This window comes from Ptychodera flava, chromosome 5 (assembly GCF_041260155.1).
Source record: "Ptychodera flava strain L36383 chromosome 5, AS_Pfla_20210202, whole genome shotgun sequence".
Lineage (NCBI taxonomy): Eukaryota > Metazoa > Hemichordata > Enteropneusta > Ptychoderidae > Ptychodera > Ptychodera flava.
The window spans coordinates 12334297-12354708 of NC_091932.1; the positions used below are offsets into that span (position 1 = coordinate 12334297).

At 35.2% G+C, this 20412-nt stretch overlaps 1 protein-coding gene across 1 annotated transcript in view; it reads left to right on the forward strand.

The window, feature by feature from the left end:
• Positions 1-22: 22 nt before the first annotated feature.
• The window catches only part of LOC139133034 (ras-related protein Rab-23-like), a 39369-nt gene continuing 18979 nt past the window's right edge, over positions 23-20412 (forward strand). The window contains exon 1 of the mRNA XM_070699423.1: positions 23-274. The gene's annotated coding sequence lies outside the window, so the exon portion shown is untranslated. The remainder of the gene's footprint in view (positions 275-20412) is intronic.

The following is a 20412-nucleotide window of genomic DNA, read 5'->3' on the forward strand; positions in this document are numbered from 1 at the left end:
CAATGACAGAAATCACGTGACTAAGGTCGGAAGCGACGAGATATTACACTTGAGTAGACTCTGGACTCAACCTCACTGGGAAAAAACGGAGGTTTTCGTGTTTTCCACAATCTTTATGTTTGCCTGGAGTGCACAAGCTTTTCTACCGTAAGACGGATAGTCTATTCAGCGACATCTCTCACTGGATAAAACGGTCGTCAGGAAGGGGTAACATTTGACAGCAGAAATCTCCCGGCGAAGTAAAGTGTCGACTCTCTCATGAGATAGCTATCCGGTAAGTTTTGACATTCAAACGCCCGGCTGAAAACAATAGTTATCAGCTGTCCGCGCCAGTTTACATAGCGACGGCGATTGTTTTTTAGGTGTCTGACACGTCGAGTGTGATTGTGTACCGCTGCGTATATTCCATTGGGAGTGAAGAAAAAAATTCCGTAGCGACTTTGATTACGACCTCTCAAGTTTTTGAACCCCAAAAGACTTGACAGATGAGCCCGGTTAATTGGTGCTGGTGTCATTTTGTGTAGACATGCATGACGTTTTGACAAGGGGGCATTATGACACCGTTTCAGTCGGGACTACCGCATTCTTAAGGTGCGAATGAAAGCTCTGTGCACGGGACAAATAAACGTCTACAGGTGCTGAGCTGGAGGTCGATGACACCCAATTCAGCTGACTTACTTGTACTTCGGTCACAGTCGAATGATAAGAAAAAAATCAATATATACAGGACGGGGAAGCAGTCAACTCGTTAGTTGATATTCCTGACCGAACTGCATAGACTTGGCGATTGACAGGCCTGATATTTTAACCGAAGAAAAGGTGAGAGGGAGAGAAAGGTTGAAAGATGTCCGCCAGTTTATGTGTAAAAATGATTGACATTCAAGCTTTCAAAGAACAGTAAGATTTTGACAATTGAACTTTTACGTTAACTTTATGTTTATGCTTCCATAATTATCTTGTTTGTGAGAATATTTGATATTTGCAAACAGGCCTAAGCATAGCAGGCGATATCGATAAATAATTGGTAAATATTGAAATATGTGTTCACAGTCACCATACAGTTACAATTGTAAAAAGAATTGAAATTCAAAGAACAGTAAGATTTACATTAACTTTACTTTTCCTAAATTTTGTTGTTTGTGAAAATAAATGGTATTTGCATACAAGCCTAAGCATAGCAGGCATGATTGGTAAATATTGAAAGCATATCAATAATTATCTCGTTGACATCAATTGCCAACATTAAAAAAGTATTCCCCTAAGAATAGTATCTTTGCTTAAATGTCCAATTGCAGGATAGAAAAATCACTTAGTGGAAGTTATGAAGTAACCTGTTTTTGATTGTTTATATTTTTGAGTCAAGAAACAACAAAATGTGATTAGGCAATTGTAAGGTAACAAGTTCACCATAACACCATAATTATTGTTACATTTTCAGTTAAATTTAAATTTATATCTTATCATAATGTACATGTAGCTGATGTATATTAATAATAGTATATATATACTGTAATAGCAGAATGCCGCTGAAGTTGAAGGAATAACTATGAAGGTCAAGTTTGAAACGTACAGAGTTCAATGTGCACATCATTGTACTCAATCACGTAGTCCTACTAGTTCAACCCATGTATCCATACAATTTTGCATTGTTCGAGGAGTTACATTTACAAATTTCACACCTGGCATTGAATGGATTAGTGATGTCAAATTAAAGTCATATTTCAAGGTGATGAGGAATGAGTTTTTATTGATTCAAAATTATTTTAGTGTATACTTCTCATGAAAAATTATGCTTCCTACATTTTGAAACTCTTAAAGAGCTATTTTTCCCATCATTGGCATGTGACTACTTCAAAGCATTGCATTTCTGTACTACTGTACTGTCATTATTTGTCAGAAACAACATTTCCATAGGCAGATGATGTTTAAAAAACACTTCGCAACTTCTCATGGTTTAATTAAACATATATATATTTTCACAATTGATACATGTATGTTTGACTTGGAAGGGGTAATGGCTGTGATTCTGCAGAATTTACAGTATCAATGAACAGTTTATAACAGTTTACTGAACAGAATCGGATGGCTACTCTAGTCAGCAGAGAGCAGAATTGTCCACTCGAATGAGACCAGCTGCTGCAAAGTGTTGTATGAATGTGAATATTGAATGTAAACAACTCCATTGTTATTCATTATTGTTGTGGTGGATTTTGGGTCTGTAACTTGTAGCTGACAGAAAAGATTATACATCAGTGAGTATCACTAAAATGAGAGCTTTCTGTTACAGTGGCAGAGACAAGGTTTATTTTTGTTTTATAACTTAAAATATGTTTATCTTGTCTCATATTTCTGTCTGTCAATAATCACATAACAGAGAATTGGTGATTCAAAAGTCAACAATCGACATGTGCTCTTTTGGCTATGAGAGTACTGTACTTTCTCTTTGCCAAAACCCCATCATTTCTGTAACCAAAATAGTTCCCGATACCATGATTGAACCAACAGTTTTGTAACCATGCAGAACAGTATTATTAATGAAACCCTTTCACTCATATTTGTTCGTCCCAATCTTAGTGTTATCAATGATGATTTTAGGCCTGTCCACTTGGCAGTGGGGTGAATAGGCCAAAGGCCCATCTTTACCATTGAAAACAATACCTGGCTATTGTTTCCTTGACAAACAAGAAAGTGTGCCCAGTATATAGGGATATGATATCAAAGGGATAGACTGGATACTGTAATTTTACTGCATCCTGAAATTTGACTTACATGTATGAGAAATGACAATAATGATCTATTGTTTGGTTTGATGTGATATTTTGTCCTTGTACATGTAGGCTTTATGCTTTCATAATTACACATACACAGATACAGTTCACCGGAAACTCATTTAAAACCACCCACTGTGTATTGACATTTGATCTCAGTATCTCAGTCCTGAAACCTAACAAAACATAAGACATGAGAGGAAAAGTCTATGGTCGTCACAAATTGGCCACCAAAGTGGCGTATCTTTTTTCTGGGTAAAGAAACTGCCAATTACATAGTATGTGGAATAAAAGAAATTTTCCAATTAGACACTATTGGCTTTATCTATCATTGTCTGTGTACACATCTACAATTATTTGTATGTGCTAAGACTTCGGAAGTCAAAAATATAAAAAAAAACACTGTGAAATGAATATTACACATGTACATGTACTGTATGTGCCTGTTCTGAATTGCATTGTAAGTTTGCCTTTTCTAAAATCTTCAGACTGTTTGACCTTGAATATACAGACAAGTGTTGAGGTTGTACCAAAGGTATGCTTCTAAACATGATTGATATTACCTGTAGTGTTGTACAAAAGGCAAAATGTTTTTCACATACATCATGATTCATATTGATTTGTGTGTCTCCAAGGCCCAAGACCATTTTTTCTCTTAATTTAAAAAATCTTTCTCTTATTAACCCTTTGAGTGCTGTAATTTTTTCCCTCTAAAATTTTAGTGCAGCATTTGAATTTTCTGCAGTTTTTTTGGATTATTTTTTACCAAATGGACATTGCATTTTGTTGGCTGAAGCTTTTTATCAAAATTATGAAAAAAGATTGAATGTGATATACTTTCTAAAAGCGACGAAAATTGGCTTTGGCGCTCCAAGGGTTATTTGTTTTCTCACGTAAACCAGGTATTCTACATGTAAATTATACCATCTCTTTGAAGATTGTTCATAATTTAGACATACCTTGAACATGATCAATTGCATCAACATTTTTATATGCATCTGCCCATGAAAAATGTTTCTATATTAATTGCACAGCATATATTGTAGACAATTCACAATTAACAAATATTTAAAATTGAAAGTATGTCATTATAATTGCACTTTCATAGTGAATAATAGCCACTGTTTAAATTCATAATATTGTTATATCATGTTTCAATTGTTTGATGATAGCCAGTTGGAAACTTGCCAAGCTTGGCCCTTCATGTACACATGGTGTAGGACAGTACAATGTACTCTGCACATCCAGATAAAGTTGTAAATGACCAATCAATGAATTGGCTGATCCAAATGGTCATTGCTATTGTGTATATAGGTGCATGTGCATGTTATATTAAATTATTGTATCCTTGTCTATACCACTGCTAATATAAAGCCGATATCATATACATGTACATGCAACAGAGGACTTACCAGAACACTTACCCCATTCTAATTTTTTCCTATATGTAAGCCATCCATAGCAACTGGATGCAACTGGACCCCCTAAGATCGTATGGCTTTGTAAAATATTTGAGTATGGACCCAGCATTATTCAGTGATGCCTTTATTTTTTTGTGTACTTTCCTGACCTCTACAGAGTAGGCGTATCACATGATTTCAGTGCAGTTCATTGTACATGTACATCTGGTGTGAATTAGTCCAAGACCTTGACTCCACCTTTCGGCCTTCGTCCATGGATGAAAGCCAAAAGACGGGAGTCAACGTGCAGTAATCCCATCAGTCCAACTTGTACATCTAATGTACTGGTCACAGGTGGTACAGTACAATTTTGCCATTCTTTTGGTATCAACTGTGGTATGTGTATTGTCAGCAAGATACACACATCGTGTCAACTTGTTCTTGGTGAATTCAACTGTATCTAAGTATTTTACAGAAAAGTGTCCTTTGCACTTAAAATAATTACATTTAATTAAACAGGTGATTTACAACACAGTTACTTTACCCAACAAGAACTACCGGTACATGTGTCTGGTGTTGAGCAAAATTGGTTACCAACTATTCAATGGTGCTTTGATACAAAATCATCAGAATTAAGTTTTTGTGCCTGGAAATTATTCTGAGACAGGATGTTCAGGGTGTACCAAATACTTCAAAATTTAGTTTGAAAATTTAATGAAACCAATGTATTTTCATTTTTTTTGGTCATTTATTATATGGCGGTGGCATCTTCTGAGAAATAATACGAAATCGTGACAGACTTGTATCTGGTACACAAGAATGACAGAGTGAGACGTTGTCTTTCTTAAGAAACTCGCTATTACAGCATTGAATAGTGCACTGAACACTACCCGCTGAGGTAAATAATACACATGACTTTTTTAAAAGAACTACCGGTACATGTACATGTTGGCAGATCAGACTGTCATTGTAGTGGCACCAGAAAAGTTTAAACGTAGACACACTTTGGAATGTACACATATCACTCAAGAGCAAGTGAATAAAAGCTATTCAAAGGTACATTGTAGTTCATGGCCATGGCATTTGATCTCTGCTTTCATGCACTATTGTGTCACAGCAGTTTAGCTTGTTCAAGGTATACATCTCAATGTTTGGAGCACATTTCCCTTCAATACACAGCACATGTACACTTTTGATTCTGTTGATGTACAGAATCGCCACTCTGTCAAATAACACTAACTTCACTGAAGTTTTCAAAATTCATGGTACCTTATACCACAAGTGGTAGGTGTGTGGCTATTAGGAAAAAAGCAAGGTACAGTAGCATATCAACATCCTATCCCCCCTTTTTTCCACGAATATGAGTTCACCCACCCTATTGAAAATTATTGGGCTATACCAAAGTTCCATGGTTTAAAGGGTTAATGGTACGTTGAATCCTTTAAAATTGGCAAAAAACTCTACTAAACGATTCAGTCAGTTACCAAGTGAGTCATACAGCAAACAATTTGACTCACAATAGCTGACTTGTCCATTCACCTGTAAACACATTGTGACCAGTCAACACACAGCACTCTTTGAGATGACAATAAAATAAACCTGCTGTGAACATCACCAAGATTACTAACCTCAAGTTATTAAGGGCATTTTAATAGGGCTTGTGTAAATTACCTGTAGACCAGAATTCTTATCTATTAATTATGAAAACATTAATGTTAGCATCCTTGACAACAAAGAATGGTGACCATAGCAATGATCAAATGCCCCTAAAGCACTCTGGTAATAACAGAAGTAGAAAATGCTACCTCTAATACTTTCTTGTTTTTATCCTAGCTCCATTTATACCAATGTATACCACTTAATAATGGTCACTGTAATGACCATGATAATTCATGTACCCTGTTATTTGTTAGCTTGTTGGTGATCTTTGTACATAGTGTTGGAAATATCCAACAGGCTGGTTATTGTCTGTTCAGTAAGGCTTAGTAACTGTACATGCACCACAAACAGCTAAGCCAAGAAGACATGCCCGTATACAGGTACAATAGCACTCTTAACAATAGTAAACTGAAGCATGGTACTATCTTATTTTTGGATATGAACAATTATTTGTAAAGTACATGTACTAAACTGTGGTGGATCAGTGAGTACTGATCTTAGTGCAACTTTCTGATGATGCTCATTTGTATATTTTTAACTTTATACATCTATGTATGCTCTATTTTCAATGAACTTGCTTACAAAGCCATTCCAAATATTCAATTTTGATTGGTGATCTTCCAAGTGCCCATCGATAATTTGAATATGAATGTTTCAATTATGCAAAAACCTTACTGTATGTTATATTGGTAGGCGTGTAAATTTATATGTTATTAATTAATATTGGTAGAACTTGCAAATATTTCAAAATTCTGACAATGTCATGAGCATCAATAAATTGTCCAAGATAATTCAATTTGATTAAAAAAGTGATTACATCAACTTAGCTACATGTATACAATAAAGAATAAAATTATTTTCTGATATTCACAAGTGTACTTGAAGGTTAGAGATGGATTACATTGCCAGGCAAAGATTATAATGAGATAGGAACAACTGAAGAGGGCCATAAACTACAGGCAGGTATTGCATGTACCTTTTGTGCTACATATCAGAGATTAGCTGTGGTGGACCTTGTTTATTGTCTCCTTGGCTCTCATAATTCAGTGTGAAGTCTCATAAAAGAACAATTTCAATGAACTAGCAGACCCATTCAGATACATTTTCAAATATTTAAACAGAGCATTGAGTTGAAACTTAGCCAGTGTACATGTACACTAGGACATCATGTAGCTTGTTCTTGATTTGTTTCACTTTCAGTGCAGTGATCACCTCCATTATGAATAGCAAAATAATTCATGATGTACACGATATGTCTTGTGAATAAAGATGAATTTCTTCTACAAAGTGTAAGCTGAGAAAGCTGTCACAGTTACTGTATTTGCATTATGTTTTAAACCATTAGGCGCTTTAAATAAAATTCCTTGTTTGCTGTCTTGGTGCTGGTAGTTTTCAGAGAAAATTTAGAAAACAAACAATGTTAACACTATTACAAATAAAAATACCATTTTTCCAAAAACCAAGTAAATAATGAGCTTATCATAATATAGTACTTGTGTTTTTGTCTGTGCCCCCCCCCCCCCCCCCCTCTCCCCCCCCCCGGCTGGCTGGTAGGTTTTTCAAAAATCCAAGAACGGCAAACAAAGCATTTTCTTTAAATGGCCTTATAAGCATGGCAGTGGACATCTTACATCAATGGCTTATCAAATATATCAGGTGTTTGATGTTCATAACCTTAATTTGCACTTTGCAGATAATTGTTACTGGCATGACCCACAACCTGTCTTTAATCATATCTATTGACAGACTGTATTCTCCTGTTTTTAATACACAATTTACAATGAAATGCAAAGTTGAACAATGAAATGCAAAGAAATGGCCAACAGCAGACAACTTTGATGGTCTGGATCTTCAGCCCTCACGTTTATGCATCACCTTGGGTACCCGAAAGTTGCATTGCACCAACAGCCTCACATACCATACTCCTCGTAACACCATAAATGACAACAATGGAACTAAATTGCATTCTCATCAGTCTTTCATTCAGAGATACACTCCAACAAATCAATATTTTCACAATGAAAGTTCAACACCATCACCTTTCCAAGGGATCTGAATGACCTCCAACATAACTGCCTACATGTACATGTAGATAACACATATCCTTGTTGTACTCTTTCCATGGTAGTACCGCATTCACAACAGAATGCTATACATTATATACAGTAGGCTGACGATTATACATGTAATAGAATCTTCTTGTACCTTATCACGGTAGTGTTCATTTTGGGCTCTCAAATTTACAGTTCCAATTTTGCAAACCTCTTTTTTCAGCTTCTTCTTTATCCCTTTACCTGCTAGACAGTATCACTACCCCATCTGCCACGCCAGTAAGAAGCAGTATTGAGCCAAAACCATATGGATTTTCACCCACTTGACTTGGTATGTTATAGTAGCTTTACATGTAGTTTGTAAAATGATGTTTACAGTATCTCTGTCCTCAGGGACCTTCACCTCATGTTACATTTTTTGTTAAAATGCACCATATGGGACCAACTTGACCTAACGGTGAAATATGAACTTGGCAGGAATACAGGTTATTATAGTGGGGGCTGAGCTGCATTGTACTGTAGATGGAGTGTTGCATGGCGAACTGATCATGACATTGCAGCAGGCAATTCTTCTTTGCATTGTAATCTTCTCTGTAGAGATGACTGAATGTGATATTGTAATCTGACAATCGGTCCATTCATTGCCCTTGTACTCTGTGAATGTCACTAATCTTGTAACACCCACAGTGCCTGGTATTTACTTCAGATTAATGTCAGGGTTTCCATGTCCCTGGAAAAATCCGGAGAATGCTAGTAGTTAGTGGAATGCAAGAATTGTTCTTCAAGTTTGATAATGTTTGTAGTTTTCTTGTAATACTTGTATTTGGGTCTATATGTACATGATGGCCATCTCTATTGTCATTTGGATTCTGTTGTTGTTATTGATGGATGTCTGTTCTCACATTGGCACCAGTTGTATAGTTACAAAAATCAATATGGGCAGGATAGTTTATGTAAAGGGTTGTAATAAGAGCCTTGCGGAAGAAGCCACATTGATTTGATGACAATACAGGTGTTTTTGAGAAGGTTAGATGTACTGTCCTTCTCCTTCATAGCAAACATTCAGGGAGACCGTCTAAATGAAATGTAGGCTTTCCAGAATTTGCAGTCCTCTATATAGAAGGTGTGTACCGGGCATTTTGACACAATGATCAGGTAATAGTCTGGAAAAGGTAAATGTACTATTGTACCGTACAATTGCTGTGTGTACGTTACCATATGTGTGGTGATTGTCAACACATGCACAAGTACATGTTAAGTACTATGCAGTAGGTCACATGTAGCAAATATTCTACGGTACACTAGCCAGCAGGTTGCAGGTGTTTATGAACGAGAGAGAATCATAATGCAGCTCATTTAATTGCAAATTCACCATTGACACAATGTCAGATGAGTACTACTTGTACGTTACTAGCATACAGTGAACATTGTAGATATTTTAAATCCAAAAAGGGTTCCACATGCACAGTTCTAATGACTGTTCTTCAAGGTACAGAATGTGCCTGGAAAGCAAAAGACAAACCTTCTGTGTAAACTTTCATACTATAGAAATGGTACCTTGAACTTATCAATACTTGAAATTCAAAATGGTGTCCATCTCATTGACTCGATGGGAAAACATTTTTGAGTTTCATTGAAATACATGTAAGGCGGTGAAAATGTTATTGACTCCAAGAGCTTCAAAATGAGCCTACCGGTACACTAGTGGTAGATCAGAAAAGAAATGTAAAAAATTTGAGAGTCTGAATGTTTGTCCCTGAGGTACTTGTACCTTAAAGCAAATGTGTTACTTTTAATTGACGTTCTACATGCAAAAGAGAATCAAAGTTTTTCTCAGCGTGAAACTCAATTAAGAAAAAACCTTTGCACAACCATGTAATAAAAAACATCCCAAAAAGGTCCATCATCAAGCTAAAATGACCCGTCCATCACAACTGATGAGAGCTATTTCAAATTTTGACCACTGTAATGTGTATATAGTGGTATGATTTGTATGTACCTGTACTTTGTAGCCCATTAATACCAATTGACGTGTTGGTTTGTTCAATCATCCATACAATACCATGCAATTACACAGTTTATGTGAATATTGGTGTTGTTAATCCAGAGAGTAATGATCTATCCTCAGGCTCAGGCTCGGCATTATTTATAAAATGTGCTGGTTATACAGGTGCTTGAACACATACAGTACACTGTACTGACTATGTGTAGTCTTAGGGCCATTGATATTACCAGGTAATAATAATGTCTTTTCAGCTGTAATCTATTGTGAATTTTTCTTTGAAACTACTTCTTCATCACGCTTTTGTCTGTCCGTAATCAGGGTTTATATTCTGGTGTAGTACTAATTGTTTTTATCATAAAAAATTTGAGAATTCCAGTTCTATGAAAGATTGGAAATTGATCTGCCACCTCTCTATCAATTGCACGTACATGTATCTTGCCAGGAAAATCAGAATATAAAAACGATATTTTTATTCTTTGATAGAGCAATTTCTGCATATACTGTATACTCTATAGCAGAGGCCATAAGAAGAATCCAGTCCATAACTATTTGTATGTAAAAGATAGCTGACAACACCATTTAGAAAAAACTGCATTTTGAATGCCATTTTGAAGTTTCATATTTTAGTTGAGTACAAGAGTCCTGTCCAAGAGTCCAGGCCATGATTCCAGTGCAGACTTTAGACACTGCCTTATACTCAATGTGAATTAATGATCATGTCACACACTCAAATACTACAGGTGTATATAATTTAATTTTCATAAACCCAGCTTCATAACCAATGTGGACCAGCTTAAAAAGTTGGTCCATTCCAATTTTTGGTTACCTTAATGTCTTTTGGTACCTGTTCAATACAATTAGATAAAAACATACTGTATACATACATGTTCTTTAGAAGTGTATTGTATACATGTATGTGTGCATGGAGGGCTAGACCAAAATTATGGCAAGAGATTAGACGTTTGTAACCAAAGGGCACATCCTACATGTATGAACATGGCGTAAAACACTGCACTTGACATTTTGTCGGGGTCAAAGTCATTATCATCATCATTACCATCATCATCATCATCATCATCATCATCTAGCAAAATTCAAAGCAAAGTTCGCCAACTGTTACGTAAAGTACTCTTCCTAAAAGTACTGTACATGTACTTTACGTAACTGTTGGCGAACTTTGGTTTGAAAGTTTGCTGCACGATGATGATGATGATGATGATGATGATGATGATGATGATGGTGATGATGATGATAATAATAGTTTTCATATTTTTAATAATAATAGTAATAATTTTATTAAAGTAAATACCTAAAGAGCCTGGATTCCCTGTGGCAGAACAGGCCAACTTTACCGTCCAGCTCAGTGATCTATCAGAGCAGCTGTGCAGAGCACAAAGTTGTTTTTGTAGTCATAAACCAAAAAAGCCATCCTTCAATTGGATGTATTACCAGTGATAAGCAGTACAGTGTCTATCACCACAAGACAAATGAAATCACAGATTGCCAGTCCTGATTGGTATAAACACTAGTGGCTTTGTCAAGCAGGCATCAGTACATAAAACATCTAATGTTATCTACAGTACTACTGAGTAGATAACATTAGATGTTGTATGTGATAAGGAGAGATTACAGTGTCACGTTTTTTGGATAAGTGCCTTGATCACACCAATTTTGAGCAAGTGTGCCTTCACATACACGCTGATTATGCATCAACAGCCACTAAAATCTAGGGGGTTTTGACATGAAATCGAGGTACATGTATGCTAGTATAAAAGATATTGAAAATGTCAACCTAAAGTCTATCTGTATTTGATATATGGATACAAATACTCAACACATTTTATACTGTAAGGGATTTGTAGAGTGAGAGTCATACACAAAATTCCTGAATCTTCATATTCCTGGAAATGAGTTCTGAAAAAAGGGTTTAAAAATATCCCAAATACCTATGCATAATGTTTATCTAAGAAGAAATTAGAAATTTATTGTCCGGTAATTTAGGGATTGCATAAGAATTTACATGATGATTACTACAACACACAATACACTACCTGTAATTTTAATGATTCTCTCCATTAATGGAATGATGTAGATTAGACCGGTTTTCCTGGTCAGTAAAATTGGTCTGTGTGAAAGTTCTATACCAGTCTGACATGCAACAAAATTACATTCACACTTCAAGACTTGTAGACAATATTTTTATGGTCAATTTTGAAGACAGTGCTCACTCATTGTGAGTGCAACTTCCCCATTCCTGAATTTAATATAGACAGTTGTGAATGTAAAGTGACCCGTTGCTAACCAACGTCAAAAGTGTCTTGCCATCTTAATTAGGAGTAGCATAGGTGGTGCTATTTTGGACTATCGGTACATTTGATTATACGCTTCCTGTCTGTTGTGATGGCTTCATGTACACCTTAATAGACGCCACCTCAGGGTTTGATTTTATTTTTAGAGAAGAAAATTCAATCCTCGTGATTTCGCAATTGGTTGCCGTGCACGACAGCCTTCTGTGAAGCTTTTAACATAAAAGACATTTTTATCTGTTCTGTCTCAAGTGACATTTCTATCTCCCTTTTTTAATTGCAATAAATTACAGCTAGGTTGAATTCAAAACAATACATGAATTTAACAGTTCAGTTTTAATACTCAGTAAAATTGAATGGTAACTTCAATTTTTCCTGCAGACTTACATGTAACATGTACCGTATATGCAGTATACATGTAATGGTTCAATGTTTCACAGTACATACACAATATTACTAAAAATTTGAAACCTCTCTTTCCTGCCATTTACCATAGTTTATTTGTAATTTGCCATGAGCAGCTTCATTTTACAGACATAATGAATGAGTAAATTTACATTGTTAGGGTCACTGTTTATTTTTCAAAACATTTGGAAAGCTAAAAGGAGGCATTATCACAGTTTAGTTTAAACTTGTTCAAAAGATCGAGCAACTTTTCTATTCATTTGTTTAGGAAATGTGAGGGTTAAAAGTGTTAGAAGACATTTTTGAGCCGCCTTTGTTCTGGCACCCCTGTTTTCACTTTTGAATAGCTGGTAGTGGGATGATCAACCATGGCACACATGCACTCAGAATACTAATGTAATGTACAACAGAATAGCAAAGATAAATATCTTTAACTGCTGTGACTCCATGGGTACCGGTACAGCTTGTTTTTTAAACCCTTTAAAACTGTACACTGGATGCAATAGTTAATTGCAACATGGAACCTTGAATAGAGGGGTTTGAATAACTGCAAGTATTACCAAATAAATCTTATATCTTAGTACTACACAGCACATAAATAAAGGTGATTTTATGGCAAATCGATGTCTTTTAAAAACAGTCTCCTTCTCGTCTATCAAAAGAAAATGTTTGATTTTAAAATCTTTCAAAATATACAAGAGGATAAGGAGTCATATTTTGAATTAAACAAGATAAGGGGTCAGTTTTGAAAAATTGATAGAGAGACCGAGAGAGCATTTTTGATGAGATTTTAATGAACCAACTTTCAACAGCAATAAATTAATGGGTGCAAATACACACAGCAGGCCTCAGCCCCCTTGCAATACAGAATGAAAAAGTCTGTATGTACCTGTCACAGAATTGATCTGTTCACAAACCATACCATCCAATTGAATATCACAGTGTACAATGGCTGAAATTGGTTCCCCATGAACATTTACACAATTCACACAACATATTTTTAGCTCCGCTGTCAGCGACGCGGAGCTTATCAAATAGGTTGATTTTCCGTCGTTGTACGTCGTACATCGTCGTCGTCCGTCAACATTTGCCTTCTCCTCTGAAACTGCAAGTCCAATCACTTTGAAATTTTAAATACACTTCACTTGGGGTGACCTCACTTCAGTTTGTTCAAATCGTGGTGAAATTTGTATATTTGAATTTTTGGGCATTTTTTGGTGTTTTTGGTAAAAAAATCTTCTTCTCTGAAACCGCTTGTCCGATTGCTTTGAAATATGATATACAGTTTACTTAGGGTGACTTCAGTCAGATTTGTTCAAATCGTGGTGAAATTTGCATATTTGTATTTTTAAGGCAATTTTTGTCATTTTTGGTAAAAAAATCTTTAAAAATCTCCTTCTTCAAAACTACCAGTCAGATAGCTTTGATATTTGGTACATATGTCCCTAGGGATGATCTACTTCAGAGTTGTTCAAATTGTGCAGAAATATGCAAATTTGCATTTTTTAGACAATTTTTGCCATTTTTGATCAAAAATTTTATTTCTCAAAAAGTACTGGTCTGATAGTTTTGAAATTCAGTATACAGGTTTCTATAGATGAACTAAGTAATATATATTGAATTCTGATGAAATCTGTAATTGTCTATTTTTGGGGCAATTTTTGCCATTTTTGGTCAAAAAAATGTGTCTTTCCAAAACTACTCATCTGATAGCTTTGCAATTTTGTATACACATTCCTACAGATCACCTTAATGATATTTATTGAAATTATGATGAAATCTGCAATTTTGTAATTTTGGGCAATTTTTGCCATTTTTGGTCAAAAAATGTGTTTCTCAAAAAGTACTGGTCTAACAGCTTTGAAATTTGGTATACAGGTTTTTATAGATGAACTAAATTTGATCTTTTGAAGTTATGATGAAATCTGCAAATTTTTTTTTTTTTTGGGGGGGGGGGCAATTGTTGCCATTTTGGTCAGAAAATTTTATTCTCAAAAAACTACTCATCAGATAGCTTTGGTTGACATGTTCTTAGGGATGATCCTATGTGATATATTCAAAGTATGATGAAATCTTCAATTGTGTATTTTTGCAGCTATTTTAGCCACTTTTTTCTGGCCACTGCATTGAGCTATCAAAGATTTCCACCTCTTCATCAACAATTGTCAAAAATAGTTATTCTCTACATAAACACAGCGGAGCTATATCGGCCGCTAGGTCGCTTGTTAAAATATTCTGGAGAAATGAAAGGGCTCGGTACCAAATGAAATTTTTAGCTCCGCTGTCAGCGACGCGGAGCTTATCAAATAGGTTGATTTTCCGTCGTCGTCCGTCGTCGTCGTCGTCCGTCGTCCGTCGTCCGTCGTCGTCCGTCAACAATTGCCTTTTCCTCTGAAACCGCAAGTCCAATTGCTTTGAAATTTTATATGCAGTTCACTTAAGGTGACCTCACTTCAGTTTGTTCAAATCATGGTGAAATTTGCATATTTGTATTTTTGGGGCATTTTTTGGTGTTTTTGGTAAAAAAATCTTCTTCTCTGAAACCGCTTGTCCGATTGCTTTGAAATTTGATATGCAGTTTGCTTAGGGTGACTTCAGTCAGATTTGTTCAAATTGTGGCGAAATTTGCATATTTGTATTTTTAAGGCAATTTTTGTCATTTCTTGTAAAAAAATCTTTAAAAATCTTCTTCTTCAAAACTGCCAGTCAGATAGCTTTGATATTTGGTACATAGGTTCCTAGGGATGATCTATTTCAGATTTGTTCAAATTGTGCAGAAATATGCAAATTTGCATTTTTAAGGCAATTTTTGCCATTTTTGGTCAAAAAATTTATTTCTCAAAAAGTACTGGTCTGATAGTTTTGAAATTTGGTATACAGGTTTCTATCGATGAACTAAGTAATATGTATTGAATTTCTGATGAAATCTGTAATTTTGTATTTTTGGGGCAATTTTTGCCATTTTTGGTCAAAAAATGTGTATTTCCAAAACTACTTATCCGATAGCTTTGAAATTTGGTATACAGGTTCCTGCAGATTAACTAAATGATAGTTATTGAAATTATGATGAAATCTACAATTTTGTAATTTTGGGCAATTTTACCAGTTTTGGTCAAAAAATGTGTATTTCCAAAACTACTCATCCAATAGCTTTGAAATTTGGTGTACAGGTTCCTACAGATGATTTAAATAATAATTATTGAAATTATGATGAAATCTACAATTTTGTAATTTGGGGCAATTTTTGCCATTTTTGGTCAAAACATATGTTTCTCAAAAGTACTGGTCTGATAGCTTTGAAATTTGGTATACAGGTTTCTACAGATGAGCTTAGTAATATATATTGAATTTCTGATGAAATCTGTAATTTTGTATATTTGGGGCAATTTTTGCCATTTTTGGTCAAAAAATGTGTATATTCAAAACTGCTCATCTGATAGCTTTGAAATTTGGTATACAGGTTTCCATAGATGAACTAAATGATATTTATTGAAATGATGATGAAATCTGCAATTTTGAATTTTTGGGGTAATTTTTCCTATTTTTGGTCAAAAAATGCGTTTCTCAAAAAGTACTTGTCTAACAGCTTTGAAATTTGGTATACAGGTTTCTATAGATGGACTAAATTTGATCTTTTGAAATTATGATGAAATCTGCAATTTTTACTTTTGGGGGCAATTGTTGCCATTTTTGGTCAAAAAATTTATTCTCAAAAACTACTCATCAGATAGCTTTGGTTGACATGTTCTTAGGGATGATCCTATGTGATACATTCAAAGTATGATGAAATCTTCAATGCATATTTTTGCAGCTTATTTTAGCCACTTTTTTCTGGCCACTGCATCGAGCTATCAAAGATTTCCACCCTTCTTCATCAACATGTGTCAAAAATAGTTATTCTGTACATAAACACAGCGGAGCTATATCGGCCGCTAGGTCGCTTGTCTATGATTGTGTAGGCATACTAGTAGGCCCAATATGCATCTATAATTTTGTTCTGTAAATATGTTCCTATATAAAATAATATGAAAAAGACGTCATTGTCTCCTTTTATCACAAAGGTACAAAGAGAAAACAGTTCTCTTCTTGGTTATATTTGATTTGTGTATCATTCATAATTAATTATTCATTCAAGATTATTTCAAAATGCGAAAGTTTTGATTTTAACATTTCAAAAGAACCATCTGAAGATGTGTAGATTCATTAAATTGTCAATACAATGGAATACCTTTCAAAGATTGTGTTTGTACTGAAAATGTGACTTTATACACTGAAAGTGACCTATCTCATGATCTAAAATCAACAGCAAAAAGAACAGTTTATTGACACAAACTAATGCTGCAGACTTAGCTGTGTTGCATTGTCTGGAGCAATTTGCTGTACATAAAGGCACAATGCATTTAATCAAATCGGATTTGCCTTCGCGTCACAATTTGTCTGTCTTCCCGGAAGCCGCCATGATCTAATAACAGGTTGTGTATCGCACAGTTGATATTGTTACAGAAAAAAATTATATATGAATGATTTTACATGTAAACTGTGTAAGTCAACATTTGAAACATTAATTTATAAAACATTAACGTGCAATACGTTCATTTTCATCTGTCAATGATCTATTCAAGATGCACACAATAATTTTATTTCCTTTATGTAGCATATACGGTATATACAGATCACTGTAAAATGCAAGTCATTTTCATATAACACAGAATTGTATGATGTACATGTACTGGTAGTAATTATGTGTATGGAAAGTCAGGACACAAAGACTATATGAATAAGTTTACAATATTTAGGTGGACACAAATAACATAAATAAACTTGACAAAGGTTTGTCATTTTCTCAAGCAATTTTACAGTCTTGTTGCCTGATCAATTAGTTTGTCTATGTTCAGCTCATCAAGACAGCCTGATATCCATTGAATGTTCCATGTTTTTATCACAATTGATTGTGCAAGTGCATCAGAAAATGGGCCTGTAATGCATCAGTGTAAATGCTCTATAAAATAAATAATTCAATATTGCAATTTTTAACTGCAATCCTGGGATAGGTTTTTATAGTGAAGCAGCTTGGTGAAGTCATCCACATTGAGTCTTTCAATGCTGATTGTTAGTGCCTGTCTTCAAACAACACACCCTCCCTTGGTACAGGTGCTGATATCGGTATCACTTCGTAGTGAGACATTTTAGTATGGATAGGCTATAAGATGCCAAAGTAGCTATCTTGCAGTTTACCCAGTAACCCTTGCACTGCCCTAAGCTCATACTGTTTTGAATTGTGAGGGGGTTAGTCGCACACAAATTTTATAGATACTGTACTGTATGGCTGTCGGAGTGGTAAGTAACTGCCCTGTGTTATGGTCTAAAAGTGCACGTTTAACTGACAGTTCAACATATTCAAGAAGAAAATTGCATCATGAAAACAAGTAATTTGAAGGAAAATTAATAATTTACAAAAGAGATTAGCTTTTTACGACAAACACTGTCTGCACACAGGGAATCATTTCAACATACAAGTACATCTACAGCCAAAGTGAAAGCTTTGATGTAGACAGTGTTTGCCCGTTCATGAAAGATTGGCTTACATTAGGCAAATAGGCCTTGCACACAGTTAAATACTTAATGCAATTGAGGGCCCAAAGTGACAGGTGTTTCTATGGCAACTACAACATCCCCATGGCAACATTTGTGGCTCCAACAGCGCCACTGAGTTCAGTGTTGTCTGTACGGCCATGATGGATTTTTAGAAATATGTACATAAGTCATATAATTAGCAGTTCTTTGCATGTGTAGACAGCTGATGAATTACAGGCACTCATTACTCTCCAATATACTTTATCACAGAGGAGACCAAGATTTCTCATAAATTTTCATCAAAATATACGTCAGTTTTTGTGTCGCCCTATTATATCTTGAACAAGCAGAAATATCAAAGATTAACTTGTAATGAGAATAGAGTGAAGTGAATAACCCAATTTGTCATTGGCAGTGTTTTCACGTGACAATATGGGTTCATTTAGTTTATCCACGGGACTCATTAATTTGTGATGAAAAAGTAGGTGTATTAGCAAATATGAAGGATGATGGCTTCTGAGGCACAGATGACGTGTATGTTAAGGGTAGGATTTATACAGTCTGGTCCAGGACCCTGTGAGTGTGAACCAGACAGATAACAAATATGGTGTACTTTAGAACAGGTTTGGAGTGGGAAAGCTTAATTCAAGAGAACATACATGGGTGTGTTACATGTACCTGTGACACTGTACATGTATCTACAACTTCACATGTACATGACTGAATTGGATTTCAAAAACCATGGTCTCTCTACTCTACAGAGTACCTGTGCCAACACTAATTGCATAGATCTTGTTTGGTCTGTTACATATACATCAGCAAATGTGACTAGAACAAAATATCAGGCATCCAAAGTCCAGCAATTTTACACAGGAATTGACATTAATTTTGTGATGTAGAGCCAGCACACCAGAGTTGATTGCTCAGACAGTGTGATTGGATTACATCACTGTACCTGCTCACTGATAGTTTCCTCTCTTTAGCTTCAGCTGTCACACATACAGGAACCATTGATTATGGCAGGTTTCCTGCTTGTATAGGAGTTTTGAAGGTTGTGAATAGCAGGTAGCAAAGACAACTTCCAGGCAGCAACAATTGCTGTGGAATGCTTTTATGTAATACATTGAATCATCTCAGTCCAGTTTTCAATGTGCTCTTTTTTTACAATGTACAGAATGTGCCTTTGGGGACAGATATTCTGACTCTCAAATGTTTTCAAAGCTTTTCTGGTCTAGCACTTACTGGAATTTCCACTGTCTTACATTATGTAGATTATAAGATACTGGTATGATATTTCTTTCTCGTTTTTCTGAAACAACACTGTCCATGTAATATACGGATGACTATCCCTTGTACAGTATGTATTTCTACATGAAAGAACAAAAATTCATGAAGCATTACTGAATCTGCAACTCCATACATGTGTATGGTAGATTTAAGGTGTAGTAGTATGTGCATTGAAAGTGAAAGACTTAAACTTTCTCCTCATTTGAAACTTTGAACCATTCTCTTACTGAATCACGACAACAATCCGCTGTCACCACACAAAGTTGAATTCAGTACCCGTTACTAGAGAAATTAATTGCCTTTAACATTATCCAAAATGGCTGCCATCCCTTGTTAACTGTATGGGAAAAATGAAATTTTCAATTTTCAATAACTGCAATGTTTTTGTTAAGAGTCGTATCCAGATAAATACTAAATGGGTTGCCCATTTATTTTACTGGGGTTCCCCACAATGCATGTACATCAATGCAATTATATTTGGGACCTATGAAATGTTACTCAGCTTCCCAAACCAATCCTTAGCAAAAACATTGTACTCTGTGTGTTCACATGATAAACAGTACAGTATGTTGAATATCTGAGCTTACATGTATCATTTGTCAACCAGCCCTTGTGTCTTTACCACTGGCCCTAGCTCTTTGTATCCCTTTTGAAATAGATTTGTTGGAACTATCCATTATGAAGACTCAATGCAAGGAGGAATTTTTTGAAGAATATTTGGAAATGATAAACTTTGATGGCATATCACATGTACATTACGCGTATGCAGGATGTACACAAAGACTGAATAGAACCACAACACAGACTACCATACAAATACTGTATAGTTTATTCATACAGAAACAACAAAAAATTGTTCAAAGTAATACCAAAAGAACATAATTTTCTTTTTTCCATGTTTTTGTCCAATGATAGTATACCGGTAATAAATTGCAAAACAATGAACGATAGAAAGTG